Raw genomic sequence first — 23,752 nt, 5'->3', positions numbered from 1 at the left:
TTTTATGATGGTCATTTGTTTGAGATTATATTGTTTGATACGAAATGATTGTTTCGATCATTCATCACCTGATTGGTTCTGGTGGAGGGAGAAGAGTAGGTTGGATTCCATTTCCCGAGTATCTCTTTGCTTTTGAGTTCTTTGTGCAGTGTTTCTCTTTCTCTTTGCTTTGTCTCTTGTGTTTAGCAGTCTATTACAACAATTTTCACACTTCCATCACTGCCTCTACTTCTAACAACAAGTGCTATAAATTGTCTTCAAGGTATTGTGGGTCTTTCCAAATACTAAGAAGATAAGTAGCGTATTCTATGAGTTAGACTTACTTTCGGAAAATGGAGTTCACCTTGTGTTCCACGTGAGCCGTTTGAAAGAACGACTGGGACAAGGTGAGTAGATTGTTCCGATTGAGGAAGTCCTGCGGCTTGAGGATATTGCAAGATATGTTCCACTCGAACCTGAATCGGCTCTTGAGGTTAGGACTAAACGATCCCATTGAACCATTTAGTATTTGGTTAAGTGGAAAAACCACTTGGAGGTGGAGGCTACTTGGGAGTCGATATGCTCATTGAAGAGTTGTTTTTCTCACTTCATCCTTGAGGATATTGCTGAGGAAAACAATCATTCATAAGGGGGGAAATGTTATGTTCCTAGACATCCGAATGGGTGCTAGTAGCATTGGTTATGGTGGTTATAAAGTGACTTAGTGTGAATGCACTAAGGACACATTGGAGCTAGGGAAGCTGAGTCCTATTTATAGGACCCAAGGCCCTATTGTGCACATTCATTGTGTGATCACCACTCTTGGACTCTTGGCCCATTTCTTGATGCATTTGCACAATGGGATGGTGTGGGTTGGTGGTATGGGATGCCAACCTTGGGATGTGGTCATGGCGTGGAGTGCTGCTAGGTCCTAGGCTCGGGGATGAGCCTATTTGGCTCTGTGGCTCGGAGGTGAGTCTGATGTCCAATCCCTTTGTCTCATGTGGAGGTTGGATCCTAGGTGGACATTTCAAATTAGGTGTAGAATGATGCCATTAATATATACTATCATTTATGGTCCTCAATAAACAAATTATGATGAATGGGGGGTGACAAGGATTCTTGCTTACTTGTTTGGCTAGATATGGTTTCCCTTGAGTCTCTTAACCTTTGCTTTGCCAAGGATCCAATGGTGTCCATTTCGTTGCATTGGGCTATGAAATTGAGAAATCATTGGGCTTACATGTCATTGAGACAACAATTCATGGGCCAAGTGTTTGCTGATGATTCTTTTATTTGAGAGGATAGAGCTGATGAAACTGACTTGTAGATCTGATCTATAGGGTAGTGAACATAAGCTTACAGCACACACTATTTAAATCAACAAAGAGAATAAATAACACAAAGAACTTGAGAGCTAGAGTGCTCTTGCACAGTAGATGACACCAGATTTGCCCTCAAGGTGAGCACCCCTTATGATATTTCTTTAATATTGAAATAAGCCTTTACTAGTGATTCCTCGTATGCATGACTCTTCATTGGACCCAATTTACTCCAATTACTATGTCCACAGGTGCTCTCACCAACCTTGACCAACGAGCTTTGAATTTGCCTTAATTACACACTCAAACTAGTGTGTCTTCAAGTATACAAAGCTGCAATCACTCTAATGTTGACCAACATGACATTGAAAATTGTATCTATGGTCTCTCACTATTGGCACACTGCAATCAATGAGGAGTTCATGCAAATCTCAGTTCTAGACTGATCCTATTCATTAAATGAGGCCTCAGCTCCGATTGTCCAACAATCTTCGAGCTTTTCCTAACCAATGCACCTTCAATTCATTGTCAAATTGAAGTAATTGAGACTTGTAAACTTGCTATGCATAAGCCTTGATCTCTAGCATGAATTTACCCTGAGATTGGATGCTGAATTTAATGCTTTCAGTGGCTGGAAAACCAGACTGCATGTCTAAATACATTTTCCCCAATGTCTGCCCTGAATCTTCCCTGATTCAGCAACCCAAAACAAGTGGGAAATTTGGGGTTTTTCCTGGAATGTCTTGAGCAAGCAATTGTACACCCAAAATGACTGATTTTTGCAAACCCTAACCACTGATTTGCTGTAAACAGAAAACCCTAATTCTAATTTGCTGTTAAATATGGCTTGTACAGTACGCTTCTTGCTCCAACCTCCATAGCTCTTGCTTCTTGCTTCTGCTTGTGCTCTCATTCTTTCTCACCCTTTCCACCTTTCAATTGGTATCAGAGTAGGCATTCGAGGAGCTTCATCCATTCTTCTTTAGCCTGGGAAAGAGAGCTTCAATTAAGCTTCGATGGTAGTCAACATGAAGGGTGAGGGAGAGTGAAAATAAGAGAGATTGAGTGAGTGAGGAACTTGGTTGAGATAAGCTCTACTCTTATCTTGCCTTTCTCTTCTTCCCACTCATGGTAAGAGGTTGAGAGTAAAATTGTGTGTGAGGAAGCGAGTGGGAGAAAGTGAGGGATTGGGAATGGGAAGCTCTTAACCATATCCTTCTTCTCTTCCTTCTTCTTCATCTCCTCCTCTTCACGAAGCACTCAAGGCATGGATCAATAGAAAATGAGAAAAGGAAGCAATAACACTCTAAGTTATCATTCATGATGAACATCTGAATTTCAAATGTATATTAATGTTAGAAAAATGGATTGGGTGGCCCTTTACGCTCCAGAGAGCTATACAAACTTGACACCAAACTTGGCTATGATGACGAAGATGGATTGCATATTGTCTTGAATACAGCATTTCCTCCTTGAATGGAGAGGTGACTAGTCTCACCGATTGATCCTAGCTGTTGCGTAAGGCTACTAGAGGTGTCTTGAGAGTGGTAGGAAAATTTGATATGCAAGATTTCACTAAACTTTGCTTCCATCATGAGCCCTAAATTTAGCCAAGAAGAAGAAAGAGATGATGTGTTGTCCTCCTTCTTGAGGCCATAATGTCCCCTCAAGGCCTCTAGTAATGGAGAAGCTTGAAAAGACATTGTAGGATCCTAAGAGGAAGGAGTCTTAGACATTGTGAATTGGTTTCGTCTAGCTTGTGTATCTAGCACAAACCAAGCCTCCATGATAGCTGCAAGATACTCTTTAGAAGAGGACCTCCTTAGATACCATGTAAAGATGTGCTAGGTCTTGCATAGAGAAAACACAAAATGTACGAACACAATAACTTAGACAAAAGTACAAAAATGCAAAAACCCACAAACGAAAAAACATAAATAGAGAAGAAAGATAACTTTGAAGTGAATGAATGAATGCTATAAATGAAAAGAAAGAGTGTACAAGATGCTCAAAGGCAGAGCTATCCAACAACTGATGACTCTCATGGGAGGGGGATAAGGGAGTAGTAGGAGAGTTTGTCAAGCGTTTCCACTACTCAGATGCAAGGTCAAAGTGCTGAAATTGTGAGTGGAACTCATGGAGTAAGCCTAGCATTATCTCAACTATGGGATTAATGGAGTAAGCTTGGCATTATCTCAACTATGGCAAAAGTATTATGTACTTTTGAAGAGCGAGCACCTTAGGTGGAGCAGAGAAAGGTTTTGGTTGGGGTTCCAACCCTTGCACTAAGTCCCACAAGTGTTGAGGGTCAAGGATGTGCCTCATGAAGTTTAATCAAGTGGTGTAATTAGATTGTTAAAATGAGTCTTATCATTGAAACCATTCTTGGAAGGCGCGGATGAGCTGCTAGAATTGTGAGGTGTTTGATAAGAAGGGCAAGAGAGGTAAGGAGTGTAGGATGGGAAGATAGGAATAGGATTAGGATTTCAATAGGGTGTCATAGGAGGCACTGGAACCCAATATCCTTGCCTAACTATAAGCTAAGATACATGGACATAACCAAAGGGTCCACTAGGAATTGCCATGCTGGCAAATTGCAGCACCAAATGGTCAACCAATTGGGAGGGGGAAAGTGTGGGTAGGTAAACCATGTGAAGAATATTCCTAAAGTTCTTGGTTTGGAAAATGAGCCTCCACCAATGGTGCACATTCACCACCTGGGTATGCCAAGGATGAGGACCCTAAAGGAAAAGATTTGCCTATATCTAAAGATCGGGGTTGTCTCCGTACATAGTATGAACTAATCCATACGATACGATCCGTACGGTACAATATGGTACGGATCCGTACGATTTAGTACGAAAAAATGGGCACTTTTTGGCCACTCTACTTTAAGTCTACAACTTTCTTTTTTTCTTTCTCCTTTCTTTTTTTTTTCTTTCTTTCTTATTTCTCTCTCTCCTCTCTCTCTCTCTCTCTCAACCTTCTCTCTCTCTCTCTCTCTAGCCTCTTCCTCTCTCTAGTTGCACTAGTACGACGTACGAAAGATTCGATACTATACCATACTTTAGGTACCGTACCTTACGTATTAGTACCATACGCTGCCCCCGTGTCACGCCTCTGTTGCCATCGTGCCCACCTAGCGCTTCCATCGCTCTCACCCAGGTTCCCCCCTCGCCTTCCTCAGCATTCATCCCCTCCTCCTCCTGCCACCTAGCCCTCCCTCTCCCTCTGCCTTGCGCCGCTTTACAATAGGCCCGCTGCGCCCACCCCTTCCCCCCACCTCTCATAAGCTCCCCCCTTGTCCGCCAGCGTCCCCTCTGCCCCCCCTCCATCGCGCTCACCTAGAGCCCACCTTCCGCAGCATCCGCCCCCTCCTCCCGCCACCCAATTTTTCCTTTCCCTCCACCCGCGCTGCTTCACAGCAGGCGCGTTGCGCCCACCCCTCTCTCACTAGCGCTCGTTAGCTCCCCCCTACTCCGCCAGCTCCCCCCTTCACTCTGACACACCGCACCCCCCCCCCCCCCTCCCCCAACACTCCCCCCCGCCATCGACCTCCCCCCCCCCCCCCCCATACCGTTGCTCCCTCCACTTGTAGCAACACCTCCCCCCTTGCGGCAACACAGTAGCGGGATCGGTAGGTCCTCAACAGGGTCGTGCAATGGAAACCCCTCGTCAGACGCCAGTGCATTCTGCGAGTGCCCCTTAGTCAAACACCTTGCGTGTTGTCCTCTCTAAGGAACAGCTCTTGGCCATCCATACCACAAAGCTGGAGCTTAAAGAAACAATGATTTTCGTTTAGGTAATAGGACACTCTCCATCCAAGGCCCAACTCCGAGATTGGCTTTACTCTACGCTGCACATTGGCACAGCGTTGATCATGGAGGCAGTCCTCATGGGTCGAGGGATATTCATGGTTCGTCTCACCTCTGCGGACGCAGCTCGTGAGTTAGTGGAGAGCTAGCTCTATGCCTCCACGAAGTGGGTCATTCACATGGTTTCATGGTACAGTGGCTTCACATTGAAACCATTTGAGCTCCACAATAGATTTCTCAGGCACCCAATCACTTTACTTTTCCCCGGACTAGCGGTAGAGTACCACCAGTTAGTGGAGGACTTTGGACAGCTCTTCGGCACAGTTCTTCTTGCCTCCTTCACAGATGCAGTGATAGTTGCAGGAGTCCCCAAGGTACAAGTGGCCGTGAAAGACACAAAGAGTATACCCAAGTTCTTGGCGATTGAGGCAGGAGGTCACTCCTTTAGGCAGTAGGTCATTGTGATCGGGCAACTAGGGTAGTGCCTGCGCTGCCATGACTTTGGGCATTAGGTAGTAGACTATACGCACTTCGGAGCTAGGGCGGCTTCACCAACAGGCCTGCAGGTGGACGTTGACGGCTTCACACGGGTCCAGAGACGACAGAGAGGGAGACGGCAAGGGGGTCGCAGTGAGCTCCTCCAACGCAACCTCGTTAGCAGGGAGCAGGAGGGCGAGCGACGCCCCCTCAGCACAGCACTTCGCAGCCCCCCCTGCCTGCCCCACCCGGCAGGACCGCACCCTCCCACATCCACTACCCGTGCCACAGGCTACCCCACCTGAGATCTCACAGCCCCCACACCCACCCCCCCACCTCCCATGCTCCTCCCCACTAACCCAGGCCCACAGCACCCCCCTATTAGGGCTACCAGCCCCCCCCCAACACACGCCACGCACCTCCGACCCCTCCACCATCTTTTGGTCTTCTTCCCCCCCACCACTTCCCCTGCCACGCACCCCCCACGATCCACCTCCGGTTCAGGTGATCCCCCCCAGACCCACCCCCCCTTCTCCCACTGGAGGTGATGAGCCACTCACGCCCACATCCTCCTCGCACCAGCAGTTCTTCCCCTCCCACACAACCACCAGCTCATCTGCCCTTGCCGCCCGTCACACTTTCCCAAGGCAAGCACAAGTGTTGCCACAGGAGTTCTTCCGCAATGGCCCATGGTCCTACCTGAGAGTCGCAGAGCATGGAGAGTTTCCACTACCTCTAGAGGTGGGGATCTTCGTGGTTCGTAAGTCCAGGAGGGGCAAGGTCCATCTGCTAGCACCATCGGATGGACCAAACTACGCTTTATTCTTTCAGTCCTCTTACTCAGGGGATTAGACGACGACACAAATAGAGGAGGGTTTGAAGAGTCAGGTGGAGGACCACATCTCCTAGTGGATGGGAGAAGAAGGACTAGCACTGTTTGCACAGCAGTGGCCTGGCTGCATAATGGACATTAACTGGTGGGCTGGTGCCGAGGTCCCACAGATTGAGCATTATTTTTCGAGCCCCTCCACACTGGAGAGCTCCGCGGGATGTGATAGAGTGGGCCCTGGCACAAGCGGCCTGCTTCTACCAGTGTACAGAGTCACAACTCTTAGCATGGCTAATAGATGCATTGATAGTACCACCTAGAGCATCTATCACCCCTATGGTCCACGGCCAAGGGCCACTATGGGGGATTGGAGTTCACCGTCTAGACCTGCGGCAAAGTGTACTTACATACCCCACAGTTTCTCCTCCTCATCAGCAGCCTCCATACCGAACAAATGCCTGTTCGGTCAGTCATAGGTTTTCCCATGAGCTTACACCTTGCATCCTGGAATGTGAATAGTCTCCACTACAATGGGGCACGTGGTTCCAAGAAGTTGATTGTTTGGCAGGAGTTGCAGCTAGCCGGACGGATCGACATCTTGCTTCTGTAGGAGCACAAGCTCACTCCCACTTCGGCCCAGCGGGTTGGGAAGGTACTTCCGGGCAGCTCGCACACTTACTAGGAGCACGCCATAGGTGCCCACGGCAGGAGTGGAGGCATATGCACCTCTATTGGCCCGAGTCTCACCGCCTGTGTACAAGACCACGAGACAATAGTGGCGGGAAGGGTTCTCTGGATCAGATTGGATATTGGGGACTCGTATATTGAAGTCCTCAATGTCTATTCTCCTACGGAGGTTAGGGCACGTAGCAGGTTCTAGGTGGAGATCGCAGATGGACTCCCATAGGTGGACTCCTGGATTGTTGGAGGAGATTTCAACAACCTGGAAGCCTTGGAGGACCAGCAGGGCAGAGGAAAAAACTACCAAGGCATGGCTGGGGAGGAGCAGGAGGCATGAGAGGTGTTTTTGCTTGCAGTCGGAGCACATGATGTGTGGAAAGACCCTGCCTTGCACAAGAGGGAGAGGTCGTTGGACTTCTCTTGGGGATACAGGCGGCTAGGTGGAGTCCTGCTGGAGCGATTGGATAGGTTTTATGTGGGAGAGTGGGGAGGCTCTCGTGGAGGCTAGATTGAGCAATTAGCAGGCACTACGTTGTTCGATCATTGCCTGGTTCTCTTGACACTTGACCCCCCAGCATCTACCCTAGACACATGACCCTGTTGGATCCCTGACTCGATCTATAGGAGGGAGGAGATTACGAGACAAATAGAGCAGATTTGGACCAGAGAGTGGGAGAGGAGGGACCAGATAGTAGAGGAGGTTGTAGAGGTCCTAGCCGAGTCGAGCAGAATCTGCCAAGAGGCAGCCATACAGGCCAGGCAGCAGTGTTGGGAGGAGAGAGCTCTCCGGGGGGACCTTGCAGCCATGCAGATATTATTGCACGCACCAGGGGATCCCACCCTCCACGCACAGGACGTGCACGTGCGAGCAGCCATTACTGGCCTAAAGGACAGGTGCTCAGAGTTCTCTTTCTGCACCTCAGCAACATTTTGGGCGCGGAAGGGGGACACGATGTGCAGGGAGTTCTTCTAGGTGCACCAGCTCCACACCGCAAGAGAGCAGATACGCAGCATTCAAGATCAGTATGGGAGGACTCGGTCTAGCTCAGATGAGGTAATGGAGATTGCCACTGACTATTACACGCGCCTTTTCCAGCAGGGGAGAGCTTCAACTAGAGGACAGAGATGTAGACAACAGGTATGGGATCACATCTTGTCCCTCTTCATAAAGGAGATGGGACGCTCACTCCTAGTCCCCTTCACAGAGAAGGAACTAGAGGAGGCTTTCCATACAAACGATGGGCAGAAATGCCCAGGGGAGGATGGCCTCTCTAAGGCCTTCTTCACTACCTACTGGGAAGTGGTGAAGGACCCCCTCTACTGATGGCTTTCCAGGAGATTTTCACTTTAGGACAGATGCTAGGGAGTCTCTCGGCAGGCCTTATCAGTCTTCTCCCCAAAGAGGGAGACTAGTTGGAGCTCTACCAATGGAGATTGATCACCTTATTGTCAGTGGCCTATAAGGCACTAGCAAAGATGATCAGTAGGCGACTACGCCCCATGCTTCCACATATCATCCATGACACACAGACAGGCTTTGTCCAGGATAGGACGACAGAGTGGGCTCAGCACAGTGGACAGAGACTGGCAGTACTACTCTTGGATTTCGAGAAAGCTTATGACAGGGTGGACTGGGATTTCCTAGAGGGCACCATGGTGAGGTTGGGATTCCCTCAGGCTTGGATTCGTGGGGTCTCCGGCTTGTACAAATTGGCCACTAGCAGGGTTCTCATAGGCGGAAGGTGAGGGGAGGAGTTTCGGCTGGAGAGATCGGTTTGACAGGGATGCCCCCTGGCCACATACTTGTTTCTACTCTTCATAGAGGTGATGTCTCACTTCCTCAGGTCACGTGTGAGTGGATTACGGGCCTCCGACTTCCAGTGAGAGAGGAGATTGAGTTGTTAGACTCAGAGTACGCAGATGATACAGCCCTCTACATAGAGGACGATGAGTTGATGCTAGAGAGAGTGAGGTTGGCTCTGGACGTGTTCTGCTTTGCAACGGGAGTGAAAATCAACTGGCAAAAGTCGGTTGGTTTCCTCACAGACCCGGGTTCCAACACGGTGTGGGGCGTCCACCTAGGATTTAGATGGGTGAACAGAGGGCAGACCATCCGATACCTAGGGTTCCAGGTGGGACTCGACATCACTACTTCCTAGCAGTTTCTTCCCGTTCTTGATTCTATTCGGAGGAAATTGACCTATTGGAGTACGGTTCGCCTCTCACTAGCCGGACGAGCCCTGGTGGTTGACCAGGTCCTCCTAGCAACGGCCTGGTCCTTCGCCTCGTGTTGGTGCTTCTCCTCATCGTGCACAATGCAGCTTCGCCGCCTAGTGCAGAATTTCCTTTGGTCAGGGTCTGATGGTTCCAGGGATTCCAGGGCCAAGGTGGCATAGGCGACCATCATACAACATAGGTCAGAGGCAGGGCTTGGGATCATAGACCCAGAGTATCAGAGTATGGCCCTCTTGGACAAGCTAGTTGTCCATGGTCTCACACCAGGCAGGCAGACCTGGAAGGTCTTATTGCAGGAGGGCCTTCAGAATTGTAGATCGAGGCTTCGCGATGAGTGGAAGCCGTCCCTGAGATGGATCTTCACGTCAGCCGAGATCACTCCCCCAGATCACCTTTTCTTTGCAGCTTACTCCGCGTGTGGCAGGGCCTTTGCAAGGCCCTAATCCAAAGTCCCCTAGGCTGCTAGGAGGAAATAGACCGTCAACTGGTGATTTGGAACCCCCAGGTCAAAGATCGGGAAGGGGCACAGATAGGTGAGCGCCCCTACATCCAGTGGGCTGGGTGGGAGGCCGGCCTGGCTCGTACCATTAGGACATGGTGGGAGGTGTACAGGATGGAGGACAAGGAGGTGTTGCAGCGAGTATCAGGCTGCCAGAGAGGAGTGGAGTTGAGGAGAAGAGAGATAGACGCAGCAATACCTTCGGAGTGGCTTGCTCCCCTGATATGAGAGCCGATAGAGCCCAGGGAGGTATGGGTAGCTAGGTTTTCACAGCAGGCATCCCCCTTCAGGTAGCAGGTAGAGTGGGTGGCGCCCCACATGGGACTTTCTTCGCCGTTTAGGAGGGGGGACGTCTGGTCCTTGACAGAGGGTAGAAGGATGAGGGGATTGCCACCCTTTCATGGAGGAGGATTCGGGTGGTGGGCCTTCAGGGGAAGACATGGCGACTGGACCCCTATGTTTTCTGGAAGGAGCTTAGGGAGTGATGCCTTTGGATCTAGGAGGGCAGACCACTTGATGAGTTGGAGTGGAATCTAGGAGAGTTGGCCGGCCTTTGCGGTCGCTAAGAAGCCACCCAGGTTCCTAGAGTACACTGCCAGGATTGGCAGACATGTACAGATGCAGGAGGATATGGACTGGATGCCGTCACGCAGCAGGCACTCGGCGGAGCACAACATCACGAAGCCCTTTCGACGGACCTTCTGGCGCCGGCTATGGGATAGCTGGAGGCCGAGGAGGGTGTGGTACTTTTTATGGCTAATGGCACACGGAGGCTTGGCGGTGGGAAGTTGGCTTGCCCAAATGCAGGAGGGAGGTTGTAAGCGCTATACACAATAGCCTTTGGAAACCCCAAAGCACTGCCTTTGGTCATGTGAGGAGGTGCAACTCATGTGGAGAGAAGCATGCCGTATCCTTCGCCATATAGCACCCAGCCTTGTATCTCATAGGGAGCCTTCTATTGTTGGCAAGTAGTCAACCAGGGCCGTCACGTTTTGTATGAGGCAGGGATGCAGGACACGATATTTATGATTGAGGCAGGGTTGTGTGCAGTGGTCGATCTGGAGGCTCTACCCATCCGCCAAGTACCGGAGCGCACAACAGACCGCTCTGAGGTATGGGAGATCATAGGGAGTCTTACTGGATGGCATATATGGAAGGCGCGGTGTCAGGAGGCTTTCGGTGGAGAGAGACTTTCAACACATGCGACCTTAGCAGAGCTCTGGACTTCCATCATTCACTCCCTCCGTGGCCGATGGGATCAGGTGTAGGGCGAGTCCAGGGCGAGTCAGGAGCTCCATGGACACTTCATGCGTACTTGGGGTGGCCATGGTCTGTTGTTCGTGATGCAGGCAGGCAGCCCCAGTTGGCGATATAACACCCCCCCCCCCCCCCCCCAATGGCTCTTTCCCCCATCCTCCCTAGACCGCCTTGAGAGGCTTGTATACATGATGTATTGGTAACTTTGCATCAGCTCCAGTTAGTCTATTGAGCATGAGCACTCTGTTGTAATCAGTTTTTTTGAGTAATATAATCAGCCACATTTTACATGAAAAAAAAAACGAATTAGTACCATAAGGTACCAACTTAATGGATGCATCTTTCCCATTCTAACTGCACTTTGGAATGAGCTAAATGCTCCTTATGTTAATATGATTCTCCCATGAGATTAGGTTATTTGAGATTCAAACAATTTCTCTCAACCTTCTCTCTCTCAAGCCCACACTTCTCTTATTTGTATGATCATGCATGTATGATGTATCCACTCCCATCTATGTAGTTATAAGTTGTAGGTAGCAGTAGTGCATGTTGCACATTTTGCATTAGGTTTTGGGCCTTGGCATGTTACCCTCAAGTACCCATCTTATATACTCTAATAGCATTGCTATTTAGACTTGAAATATCTATTCTATTATCTTTTGTCCAAAATAATCAAGTTATTTTTTTGTCGTACTAATATCGTACCTTACCTTACAAAATCTTAAGGTACCATTTAGTACCGTAACGTATCGTACCTTTTGTACCTGACAACTATGCTAAAGATATCCCTAGTGTGGTGTGTGATATAGTAGGTGGAATGGTAAAAGATGATGTGAACTATGGTGTAAATGAAGATGTGGAAGCAGCTGAAGAAAAGGTTGGGATTGGAAATTGTGGTGTAGATGAAGTGGTGAAGAAGAAAAACTCAAAGAAGGAAAGTTGGAAGGAGTGGAATTTTTCTTATAATCACCTCTACATGTGTTAACATATAGAAATCGGTCCTCTTCATGACTCATTCCATAGTCAATATATTCCAGAATCTTGCATAGAAGTAGGAGTAAAAGAAGAAGAAGGAACAAAAATAGAAACTTGTGCACCTTTCACCGGAGTAGATGGATCAGTCTGAAAGAACCAAGGTAGTTACATGTTTCTCCGCCAATGTCGGAATCTCTAGGAGCAAATTGTGAGACCCACTCTTGTTCGATTCTCACGGCATACACTATTCTAGAAACTTAGTGAAGTTGTGTTTGAAGTCTTCTTCCTTCGAGAGTTCCTATTTCTGATGTCGAGCTTTCAGATCAAGGCCTAGGTTTCTTTAGAGAGTATCTAGCTTTGATGATACGATGTAAAGAAATACTCGAATACAGAACATAAACACAAATGTATGCCAAAGCACAAAGTGATAACAATAGAACTTAGGTGAAGAGTAACTTTGAGATAATGAAGATGGATGAAGAATGAATAATGAAAAATACAATGCTTAATGCAGTAAACCATAAAAACATGAAACGGGGAACGGAAACAGGGAACACGGACAGGGATGATGACCGGGACGCCAAACCTAGGGAACAGGGACGTGGGAACGGGAACGGCATTTAAAAAATTAAAATTCATGAAAAAAAATTAATATTTCACCCATAATCAATGTGGACTCTAGAGTGTTAAAACTTAAAACCAAGGTATATAATCCACAAGGACAAATCATTTTAAGTTTTAACTTTAAGATATCATACATCATTCTAAAACTACTCATTAGAAATTGAATTGCAACTTACAAGGCTCAAGAGGTAAGCTATTCATAATTCAATTATAAATAATAAAATGCATAATACATATGCCATAAATGATAAAACAATGAACAATGAACAATGAACTAAACTTTAAAGTCTAAGCTGGAAGAATATGCCTATGGTCCCATTGCCAAAAAACTTAAAAGATTACAAATATGAAGTCTAATCTTTGAAAGAACATGCTCATTGCCCCAAAAAAGACTACAAGTATAAAGTCTAATCTCTAGACTGAAGCAAAATGCGGCATGCCAAAATAGCCCAAAGGGCAACTGCAAGACTCAAGTACAAATATAATATTTGCATGGCACAACTGTCAACAGCCCAGACCGTAAGTGTCACACTGTCATCAATTATCATAATATCATATACAATGTACATGTGTCATGTATCATGAGACTCATGATAAGTAAACTAAATCAAAGATCATGATCATGATCTGAGGCTGCTCTAGCTACTCTTGAAGTGCCAGCCTCATCATCATGTGTACCATGAATTGATGCATCTCCCTCAACATCAGCATGTGTCTCCTCTTCTTGCTGCATCTCCCACTATGTGAATGGATCGGGCTTTGTTGTCATACTGTTACATAACATCCTCAAATTAGCACTAACGGGTACTAGATCATTTACTGTCTCCACATCAAGACTGTTCCTCTTCTTTGAAGCAATGTGAGTGTATGTACTCCACGATTGCTGCAAACAAGAGGAGCTAACTGACTAACTCAAAATACAGATGGCTAGTTGCTGCAACTCAGGACCATCCGAACCATAGTCCTCCCACCACAAAGCTGCCCCAATCTTACAACGATCCTCCTGTGCATCCCCACAACCAAAAGAATCCCAAAAGGTCCTATAACAAGAAAGCTAATCTCTAATCTTTCGTCAAGTGCCATGATCAGGCACTAGACGAGACAATATAAGTCTCCATGCATCCATAACCTTAGTGTCATTCTCCTGACCCTTGCTCTGGAACTCAGGATCCACAACAAATGCAGCTGCATGCATGGGTGAGCTATAGGAGTTCCACCTTGTCACAACTAAATGGCATATCTTCTCATAAGCCTCATCATTTGGTGTCAACTCCTGTAACTTTTCATTCAGCCTATCCATAGCCTCATATACCTTGCCAATGCAAGGTTGCATAGCATCCATAACCCTCAATAAATGTGCAATAGGTGATATCATAGCATCTATCCGCTTTACATCATCCCAAAAAGTGGAGTTATTTTCTTTCTCCAAGCATAAGATACCTGTTGGAGTATTTTCTTTCTCCAAGCATAAGATACCTGTTGGAGTATCTGCCAATGTTGATGAGGTAAACTCATCACTAAGAAATAACTGCCTCAAGGCACCATTGCATTCTCTTAACCTGCCTAGCATCAAGAAGTTAAAGGCAAATCTGGTATCAGAGTATTTTAAAAGTGTCTTCTTCGACTGCAAAGACAAGTGATGGCAAAGAAACTGGTGATTCAAAACAAAGCTAACCATTTGAGCTCCTTGCTCTATGACAGGTGCAATCCATGACAGGTTACCAATATCATTTAGTAGGTTGTTCAAGCAATGAGCCATACAATATGAAACTGTGATATGCGGATAATATCCCTGGATAATAACACCTGTTGCTCTATTTGCGGGCTCTCCATCTGCAACAAATCCCACAACAGGCTCTGGGCCAATAAGCTCAATACCTATAACCCACTCTGTTGCAAGTACATGTGCTGACTTTCCTGTCCCTGATGCATCATGTGAAGATATGAAATACATTTCCCTACGAGAATAAGCAACCATACCATGAATGGATCGCTTGCGTGTATCACTCCAACCATCAGCAACAATCAAGGAAACTCCATTTTTAGCCCATATGCCCTTTCTAGTCATTGCTGCTTGCTCAACAAGGCGCTTTTCCTTGTCAAGCAAAGTGGTGCATAAGGTCTCTGATGATGGAGGTACATACGAAGGGCCATACTCACCAATTTTCTTGCACATCAATTTAAAATACTTTGACCTGGCTACACGAAATTGAATGCGGTCATGATAAAAAAAAGCGTGCCACTGATATATCCACCTCTTCCTTCTTCTTGGGATCCCAACTAGCATCAAGTATGCTCTGTCTACGTGCAACATGTGGCGATGTTGATGCCATGGCCGATGCAATGCCTGCAGTAGGTGTGGAGGTAGCACTTCCTGATAGTGACCTTGCTCTAGATACATCTGATGGGGATGGTGTCACAAAAGTTATAGGGTCAATTGCAACACGTCGTGGTCTAGATGCAAGATAAGCTTGTTGACTTGCTACACGGTTACGAAGCTCCCTTTGCTTCTCCAAGGTCACATTCGGACAAAACTGTACCTCTAAATTTGGCTCATGTAGGAGATGAGCTCAGACTTAATTATCCATAAATATCAAAATGGAATAAGTGGCAATTGGTATTCCATGTTCTAATATTTAAGTAACTTTGAAAAATTAAAATCAATAAAAATTCGAAATACAAATGCTTGGCTCAATGGGTTACCTTGTTTGCTCCACTAGTTCGCTTGTATGGGCAAAGCTTGCAAGTCCATGGTCGAGATCCTCCACCACTCAATGGGCGGTCAGCATTTACTTCTTCCCACCATGACCAATCATTGGACCTTCTTCCTCGACCACCAACCCGATGAGCGGGGCGGGAAGATGAAGCCATTTCAGGATGAAAATTGAAATAAAAATGGCTCGAGAGAAGTGAGAACTCGAGTCTCGAGAGAAGGGAGAAGGATCAAGAGTCAAGACTCACTCAAGAGTCGAGAGAGAAGGGAAAAAGAGAGGGGGGAGAAGAAGAAGAGAAGAGGAGAAGAATGGAGAACTTGGAACTTGGAGAAGAAGGAAGAGTCCTCAAGAGAAGAGGAGAAGAAGGAAGAGAAGGGAGAAGGTCCAAGGAAGAAGGAAGAAGAGAAGGGAGAAGGAAGAGAAAGAAGAAGAAAGAAGAGAGGTTGGAGCAGGAACAACGGATGATCTCGATCGGTAGCAACATGCAGGAGCCAGACGAAACGTGCAGTGACCAGTCGCAAACGATCGGGGTAGGAGCAGCGGCCTGCCGAAGGTAAGTGGTGCCACGTGGCGTTCCCTGTCCCGTTTCAGACAGGGAACGCGTTCCCTGTTGCGTTCCTTGTCTGAAATGGGTCAGGGAGCATTCCACCAATTCGGAATGCGTCCCACAATGGCTTCATGCCGGGAACGGCGATTCCGCATGCCGGGAGGACCGTTCCGGCCGTTTCCTGTCACTATGCAGTAAACAGACTATTTCAAAGTAAACACAAAACTTCAACTTCCCATGTCTTTGAATGGATCAGGGCAGAAATGAGCTAGAGATTGTGTCGTACTCTGAGCAGATCGTGAACTGCAGTAGGCAGGCTCCCAACAATGACCAGCTGCTGTAAATGGCTGAAAACAATGCAGGCTGCACTATCCTAGAAATGTAGGGCTGAAGATGCCATTGACTGCTTAGGCAGTGTATGCAGCAAAGCAGTAAACGGACATTGGACAACCATGGAGACATTGTAGAGGCAAGGCAGCAGCTTCAGGCTGGAAATGCAGCAGCTGAGATGAAGGCAACAGTTATGTTGATGATTTGGCAGCTGTATGGCAGCAGTCTAGTAGAAAATACAGGATATGAGCAGTCACCAGGTAGTGGGCTGCATCGGACATAGACTGGCCGCCAATAGTAGTGTGAGGAGGCTGAATGCAGGTGTTTAGCTGGTGGACAGCATCAGGAACTAAGGTATCCGCCTGGAGAGGGGTGTAGATTGTAGAGATGAGGCACCAGCAATCTATAAGACAAGGTGAAGGCTGAGTGGTGGGGAGCCTTTTATTTGTAGATGTGGGTCTTCTCAAAATTAGGGTTTGGCTTATGGGACACAAGCACTCTCTAGGAAAGTTTGCTAATTGCATGTTTTGGGGTTGTTTTAAAGAGCTAATTGAATGTTTTAAGTTTGTAATGCATTTTTAATTCAACACCATTGAGATATCCTCTTTGCTAAATTGGTGATTCTCTTGTATCATGAGATCCATTGTGTCAAAAGATGACGTAACAGCGAGACAGTAGGGTTTGCAGGGAGGAACACGGCGGAGTGAACTCGGCAAACATGGAGAAGAGAAGAGAAGAGAGAAGAAACTTTGATGAATGGAATGATGAAGATTTGAATCATGGAGTGAATGTGCAAGGGAACAAGGGTGCCGTAGCACAAGAAAGATGATGAAGATAGCCACGAACCACGAACCACAATGTCCTCTTGAAGGGGTGTGAGGGTAGTGGAGAGGTTGGAGAGAAGAGGTGACGGATTGAATGAATCAGCCGTGAGGAATGAATGAGAGAGTGGCCTATAAATAGGCATAGTCAGTCTAGGATGGTGCCCCTTTTTGGAGCTGCAAACCCTAAAGGCAAAACGCAGAAACACAAAAACACAAACTGTGGGTGAAGGGTGAAGGGTTTCTCAACACCCCCTCTTAGGCCCAAAAAGGGGAAGAAGAGAAGAGTGAGGTGGAGACGGAATGCTACATGCTAAAGAATGCTCATGTAGTAGGTGCCACTTGGATAGTGTCCCTCATGGGGAAATTGTTCACTTGCCCAAGCGCCCTAGTACAAAGATGATGAAAACTTGCAATGCATAGGAGGAATGTTGGACTTTGTGTGGTGCTAAGAACCATAAGGATACGCCCATACACGATCTCGGGAGGTGACTCCATGCTGACCAAGGGACGAAGAAGATCCACCTCGTAATCTGAGAATACCACGTGAAAGGAGACATCTGAAGATAGTCAGGAGACTGGATGAGCTATAGAACCCAAAACTCAACCTCGGGAGAGAAGCCACTAGCTCCATGACTCCATTCTGGAAGGAATATGAAGGCCTAGCCACCAAGTCGCTGTGCTGAAGACCTAAGGGCCCCGATCTAAGTAGGTCCTCTAGATCTTGGGAATGAGTAGAGGAAATGATTGCTCAAAGGAGAGCCACTCCTCGAAAGTGAAAGGTGGTGGTGTGGGAAGAACTTCATGGCATATAGGATCCCTCTTTGAATCGGAAGGAGAAGAAGTAGGAGCCCCCTCTGAAGCCGAAGAAGAACTGGAAGCCCCTTTGAGGGCGACATAAGAAAATCCCCCTCTGAATCCCAATTTAAGAGAGAAAGGGAATCCAACCGCTCTGGGCTCATGGACTGCAAAGCATCTGATCACGAAGGAAGTACTGCCGGTCGTGCCGAACAAGGTATTTAGGGCTCGGAAGAAGCCGAAAAGCACCCAGAAGTGGCCTTTTGAACCTGAGTGGAAGAGGGTGGGGAAGGAGGCTCAGGATGTGCCAAGGGTGGGGAACAATCGCGAGCTCTCAGAAGAGTGGACTGTGGAGGAGATGTGGACCAGGGAAGCCACTGTACTCGGAAGTGGGTGGGGGAAACCTTTGCGCAGTGGGGTGGTCTCCAGGAGGGCTTATCTCCTTGTAAGGTCTTACAGCCTCTGCGTGCTCGAAAGGACTTATTGCGCGTTGGGTGCGGCTTATTGCCTTGAGCATAATACTCTGATAGCCGATGCAGAACGATCTCTGTGACCCAGAAAGGAGAGGTGGCACAAGGAGTGCCTGGCGGAAGACGCATATACTGTGGAGGGGTGGGGAGCAAAGTTCGATGTCAATAGTCTTTAGTGGGATGACCATTCGTGCCGTAGTAGTAGCACCCAGTAGAAGGGCAATCTGTCTGTGTAGATGCCATGGTACCGGTGTGGTAAAATGGATAAGGGAGGGTGGGAGGGGAGAAAAAGGATATCTCCCAATGCACAATAGTAAAATGTAGCAGTAAAACGCGGCAGTAAAATGTGGCAATAAAACACAACAGTAGAATGCCGCAATAGAACGCAATAGTAAAACGTCACAGTAGAATGCCACAATAAAATGCAACAGTAAAACGCGGTAGTAGAACGCCACAATAGAACGCATCAATAGAACGCCGCAGTAGAATGTAACAGTAGAACACCGCAGCAGAACACAACAGTAGAACGTCGCAATAGAATGGTGCAGTAAAACACCACAGTAGAACGCAACAATAAAATGCGGTAGTAAAACATAGCAGAAGAAGAAGAGAAGTGGATGCCAAACCCACCACCACTGGTGTTTGCCTTCACTGGAGTGGAGGATCTTTGCCATTGCTTGGGGGGAGGAACACAGAGTGAACTTGGCAAACATGGAGAAGAGAAGAGAAGAGAGAAGAAACTCTGATGAATGGAATGATGAAGATTTGAATCATGGAGTGAATGTGCAAGGGAACAAGGGTGCCGTAGGACAAGGAAGATGATGAAGATAGCCATGAACCACGAACCGCAATGTCCTCTTGAAGGGGTGTGAGGGTAGTGGAGAGGTTGGAGAGAAGAGGTGATGGACTGAATGAATTTGCCGTGAGGAATGAATGAGAGAGTAGTCTATAAATAGGCATAGTCAGTCTAGGTTGGCGCCCCTTTTTGGGGCTGCAAACCCTAAACACGAAACGCAAAAACGCAAACTGCGGGTGAAGGGTTTCTCAACACATTGATCCTCCCATTAGTGATCCATGTAGATATTTTTTCATGAGCCTTCGGCCTTTTTTGAATAGAGGTCCTCCAAAGTCTCATGTTGAGCTAATGCATTTCTAGCTTTACTTAAATAGCCCCAAAACATGCTTAATTAATGAAGAAACCTCATTATTTTGAAAAGAAATGCAATTCTAGAGAGTTACTGTGTCCCACATGCCAAACCCTAATTTGGATGTCCCAAACTTTCTATAAATAGGCATGTAGATCACCACTCTCCCTTTATCTCGTTTTTGCAAGTTTTAAGAGCTGTATCTTTTGCTAACCACACTCCATTTGTGGAGGACATTGTGGTTAGACCTTCCCCTTGTTGTATGCTATCATTTGGTGCTCAATTTCAGCCTTTGTCTTCACTTGTGAGCTGTTGTGTGTATCCTGGAGCTATCGCCTGCATCTACTAGTTGTCGCATGGTACCCTAGAGATATCGCCTATAGCTTGAACATTGTGTTTGTTGCTAACGTTATCAGCTGGACCTGTCGCCATCAACTAGACATTGTTGCCATCATTGAGAATCTGTGTGTGCTACATTTCTCTCTTCTCTAGCTGTCACCTACACTTCCTGCACAGTCGTCTACTGCCTTCAGTTATTGCCTAGTTTTTCTCTCCTCAAGTACTTGCGTTTTTAGTCTTTCTCTCTCCTCACTACCTATCTGCATCAAATCTAGCCTCTCTAGCTATGTTTGCTGGTGTTCAACACACGGAGGTTGCCTTATTGCATTTCAGATCCATTTCGGAGTATGATATACTCTCCAACTCATAACCTTTGCCTTGATCCCAGAGATGTGAGAGTTTGAGGTTTAATATTCACTGCATAGTGTGTTTGTTGCATAAGCACTGTATTTTCAATAGTCACTCACTTCAATATTTATTGTGTTCATTGTCTCTAAGTTACCGTAACTCTAATTGTGTTTTGTGCATCAGTTTGTGCTTTGTCGTATGAATGGTTTTGTGTTTTCTACATTTAGAGCATTTCTTGACACCTCGTACATTCCATGAGAGAATGCTCATTAGAAGTGTCCGAATCTCTTGGAGTAGCGTGGCTTAGAAGCTCAGTGAGCCTCTAGAGTTTGCTAGAGTAAACCCTATCAAACCTTCTCTATCCTATCCTTGCTACCTTGAGTGGAGGGGGAAAACCCTAAAGGTTCAATGAATCATTTGAGTGGTGATTTAGCTCTTGGAATATATCCTTTCCTCTAGAGGAGCAAGTATCTTCCCTCCCTTGAGCAGAATATCTAAAGGTAGCACCTTTTATGTGTCAGATGCAGTACACATGGGTTGTAGAGTGGGGGACTCAAAACCAACACGGTTCTTGTGGAGGCTAGGGCTACATGTGCAACTATTATGCTTTGTAGATGTGATTACCATGCAAGAGATGGGTCTATAGGTGTACCAACAATATGCTCATGTGGCTTTGGCATCTTTGGCTCTTGGGATGCTGTTGCTCAAGGTGACTGGGGGGTGGGTAATTGAGGGCCTTTTATTGCAACTAGGGCCACTTCCTATGTGCCAGGTCCCACTAGTACTAGAGTTGCATCTATATGTGATATGGATTGGTCTGTACGGTACAATCCATACAGTACCATATTGTACATATTTGTATGATTTAGTATGAAAAAATTGACCCTTTCTTGCCACACTCTTTTTAGTATGGAAATGTGAGAGGTGACAGGATGCACAGAGATCGAAGGTCAGGTGAGCGTACAGTTGACAGTGAAGAGAGTGTGAGAGTGAAGACATGACTCCCAATGCAATTATCAAAGAGTGTAATGTGCAAGTACAAAGTACAACCCTTAAACCTAAGGGTTGCTAAAGTGTGTTCACACCCGAAAGCTGTGAAACACAATAAGTGCCCAAACCGTGTAACATAGGCACATAAAATAAAAGAGAATAAAATTGGAAAAAAAAACCTCTCGTAAGGAGAGTAAAAAGTGCCCCAGTGTCCTAGCGAGAATCACCAACACTCCTTTGTTAGCGTAGGTGTGAGTCAAACCCAATAAACTCCCCTTGGAGTGAAGAGTGATCAAGATATAAGGATCATCCAAAGGAAATCAAATTTAAAGCATTGCGGAATGCTTCAAATTTCTCACGAGGAAGAGCTTTGGTAAAGATGTCTACCACATTACTAGTGGTAAGACAGTAGACAAGGCTAATATCTCCTGCATGTAGCCTCTCTCTAAAAAAGTGATAGTGGATCTCTATGTATTTCATGCGTACATGAAACATTGGGTTCCATGCCACTGCAATGGCACTTTGACTGTCAGTAAACAAAAGAGAAAGCTCCATGATAGATACATCTAAATCAGCCAATAAATATCTTAGTTATACACATTCAATTGTGGTAGTGAAAGATTCCTTATATTCAACTTCACATGACGATGTGGCAAGAGTGGATTGCAAGATGAGCCAAGAAAGAAACAATTACCACTAGTGAAGTGACGAGAATCATAATCATCAGCCCAAATAGAATCACTTTAAGCATGTAAGTGCAATGGTTCCCCCTTGGCATAAAGCAATCCAAGAGTCATAGTATCCTGCAAGTAATGGAAAACACGCTTGTGTTGCATAAGTAAATGAGACATTCAACTACTAGAGTATACGTATGGATATCAAACAAACCATTATCATCATGCAAGGATAGCTTGAGTCTAGTCTCCATTGGTGTGCAAATTGGCTTGCAATCTTGTAAGCCAAACCTCTCAAGAAGTCTATCAATGTATCTGGACTGTGACAACCCAATGCCTCTAGCATCATGAATGAATTGAATGCCCAAATAGTAGTGCAAAGGTCCTAAGTCTGACATCTCAAAGGTTTGCTGCAAACTTTGTTTGAATGCTGAAATTTGATCAGCATGTGTCCTTGTGAGCTGAAAATCATCAACATAAAGACATATGACTAGCAAGGATTCTCCTTCTTTACATACGTAAAGTGTATACTCTAATGAGCTGTTAATGCTTGGCTAAGTAAAAAGGCACCAATTTTTGCATACCAAGCTCGGGGAGCTTGCTTCAAACCATACAAAGCCTTTTTTAGCTTGCATAGCAAGTATTTGGATCCTCCAACTGCAAAACCAATGGGCCGTTGTACATACACTTCTTCTTGAAGTTTCCCATGTAAAAATGCAGTCTTAATATCAAGATGGTAGTCATGCGGGATGTAGGAGCAAATGTCTCCTCATAGCCAATGCCTTTCTTTTGTGTGTAGCATTTGGCTACAAGCTTGGCTTTATACTTGTCAATGGATCCATTTGCATTCCTTTCAACTTATAGACCCACTTTGTACCAATGGCTTTCTTCCCAACAGGCAAGGTCACTAAATCCCATGTTTGATTCTTTATGATAGAATCAAATTCAGCTTGCATTGCTGCCATTCAATGCACACTTTGTTGTGCATCCTCAAAACTTTCAGGCTTCTCATCATCAAGTGTATGTGTTGCCACAACAAACTCCATTGTATTAACACCATCATGCAGACGAGCTTGCCTTCTAGTACGACCAGCAATAGGAGCATCCAAATGACTATCTTTCATAGTCTGCAAGTACCATCTAGGCATTTGCCTAGCTTCTTCATTGTGTACAAGCTCTTGCTAAACTTCAAATTCAGCATCTTGTTAAATATTCAGATCAGCCAAAGGATGAAATTTCTGCATTACTCAATCGAGCAACTGGCCAAATATTGTGTTCACTTGTTGAAGCTTCAGTTGTATTACCAAAAGAAATGGGCAGCAGCCCTTCAAATACATCATTGGCAACTTGATATGTATCAAAATCAGCAAGGGATAATTTTGATTTTTCATTAAGAACCACATCCCTATTGACAAATACCATCTTAGAGACAGGATTATATAATCTATATCCTTTGCTCTCACTGCTGTACCCCACAAAAATGCATTTAACAGATCCTTGTTGTCCAACTTCTTTCTAAGTACCTTGAGAATGTGCGCATACGCAAGACACCCAAAAATACAAAAATGTCCAATAGAAGGTTTCCGACTGTTCAAAGCCTCAAAAGGTGTGACATTCATTACTAGCTTGGTGGGGCACTTGTTCGAAACATGGCAAGCACACATAACTGCTTCCATCCAAAAACTATGTAGTAAGCTCTTTGCTTTAAGCATACATCTGGCCATCTTCATGAGTGATTGATTCTTCCTCTCTGCAATCCTATTCTGCTATGGAGTATATGCAGTAGTGTATTGATGGATAATGCCTTTCTGCTTCAAAAAATTATTTAGCTTGGAAGACCTGTATCTCCCCCCTCGGTCTAAATGTAGAATGCCATAACTTTG

General features: G+C 46.0%; 1 protein-coding gene across 1 annotated transcript in view; it reads left to right on the top strand.

Annotated features, from left to right (window-relative positions):
* LOC148037280 (putative LRR receptor-like serine/threonine-protein kinase At1g56140) overlaps positions 1 to 23,752 on the top strand; it is a 235,734-nt gene that overhangs the window by 48,915 nt on the left and 163,067 nt on the right. The gene's annotated exons all lie outside the window — the stretch shown is intronic.

The sequence above is a fragment of the Lygodium microphyllum genome, chromosome 4, assembly GCF_053477565.2.
Source record: "Lygodium microphyllum isolate KBCC chromosome 4, Lygodium_microphyllum_v1.1.10, whole genome shotgun sequence".
Taxonomy (NCBI): domain Eukaryota; kingdom Viridiplantae; phylum Streptophyta; class Polypodiopsida; order Schizaeales; family Lygodiaceae; genus Lygodium; species Lygodium microphyllum.
Note: the sequence above shows the minus strand (reverse complement) of the source record. Positions and strands in the feature narration are given on the sequence as shown.